This window comes from Trachymyrmex septentrionalis, unplaced genomic scaffold (assembly GCF_001594115.1).
Source record: "Trachymyrmex septentrionalis isolate Tsep2-gDNA-1 unplaced genomic scaffold, Tsep1.0 scaffold42, whole genome shotgun sequence".
NCBI lineage: Eukaryota > Metazoa > Arthropoda > Insecta > Hymenoptera > Formicidae > Trachymyrmex > Trachymyrmex septentrionalis.
Genome location: NW_017305590.1, coordinates 91,163 through 93,122, shown reverse-complemented (window position 1 = coordinate 93,122; position 1,960 = coordinate 91,163).

Sequence of the window (1,960 nt, the reverse complement as noted above, 5' to 3'; positions counted from 1 at the left end):
ACTCTGCAATCTTATTGACTTACGAAATCTTAAAATCAATATTCGCACATTCCATCGTTACATTAGGCACACTATCACCGTCCGCTTTATCTACAATCCGGATTTATTCAACTCGTAAGTTAGATTTTATCATGCCCTTGTTTACGTTAGTTGTTCTTATCTCTCCTGCATGAGTTGCTTTCAAGATTAAACCGTTAACGCGATTAAATTACATATTGTACTTTTCTATCTTACATAAGCGGTTCGATAAAATCTTAGTGTAAAACGTACTTTATTATCTATTTCTTTTTTCCATTTTCTTCAACATTATCGCACTCTCGAGTGCTTCTTTCTGCTTCTGCCTTTATTTTTCGCTTATTCCATGTCGGCGTTGACATGGTACGCGCGTGTAACGTAAGAGAAGAAAACGGAAAAACGACGCCGGCCTGCGGTTGGCCGGATCTGGTTCAGAAATGAGATACGCCTGAGAGACCTGACGTAAACAAACGGCAATGTGTCGTGTCTCTGTAGGCTGTAGACGATAGAGATCAGCTAGTACGTGATCAGCGCTCGATACCTGCTTATCGATCACCAATCAACGCGTAAGTATTCAAATTTTGTATACTATACTAGCCAATTTTAAACAGTTGTCTTCAAGTTATTTGTAACTGAAATTGAGAACGATAGAATTTCAGAGCCGTATCTCATTCGCGAAATTTAACCCTTATATCAAATAATATAATACGTTTTTTTCAAATTTATTTTGTTTATATAAATCTGATGTCTTTCCTTATTTTATTATAACGTAAGATCGATCAATTCTGCGGTTATATTAAATGATATATTTAAATTTGTTGAGTGATATATACATATATGTGTATATGTATATTTGACTTTATACTGAGAAAAAAATATAGTCAATTTTAATTAAAATATTTATTTCAGTATTACCAACTAAACGCTTACTTATAATAAATAAATGTTTGTTCAATAAAAAAAAATGGTTAAATTAAATTAATAGTAATTCTTGTAAAATAAGGGAATAAAATCTTCAAATAATCCTTTTTATTCTCCAAATAAATATATCTTTATATTTAATAAATATTTAGTTGATAATATTTAATTAAATAGTTATTAATAAAATTAATTATATTTTTTTTTCAGTATACAAATTTTTATTTCTCTTATTTATCTCAGATATATCTTTATTTATCTCCCCGTAAAAATTTCAAATCACATACTTTCTGTCATCTTGTATACCGTGTTTCTCTTCCGTTTTAATATTTAACGTTTGTACGACAGAACTACAGTGACGTTCAAATGCGTACAAAAACGTAATTCAGATTCGCTTCACAGCCTTAGGGTCAATAATGTGCCTTTCCAATATGCCGGATAACACCTGCATGTTGGAAAATATGCGTTTTACGCGAGCATCTGCCCCAACACGATCCATTGGCCCATTTCCAGCTGTACTGCGTGCCCCGGAAGTGAGGCGCTTGCCTCGATCGTTATAAATTATACGGGATGTCGCGTTCCTTGAAAGTCCATTCTTTTTATTCGCACTTCTTGGTTCAAAGTTTTAAATTACGAATAGAAAATATGAAAAATAATCTCTCACCTTCCTTAGATAAGTTCATAATTCAAGAAAGTTGAAAATTTGGGGAAACCAATGTTATCTCGAATATTTTGTTTAATTGATTTATCGATCGAAAAATGATTTAACAAATTTTATTTAATTTTTTTTTAAATATCTTTAACATCCTAGACAATTAATAAATAATTCTTCGATAATAATTTATGGGTATAATATTAGGTAATAGGTATAAAGTAAGTACACACGATGCGCATAAAACGAAGACGTTTGAAAATATTTAAAAGAAATCTACGTTTTAAATATTATAACAAAGAAATGCATAAATGATAATGTAGTTTACCTTAGCATCAAGGCCGTACTTTGAAAACACCTGTCTCGCATTTCGTT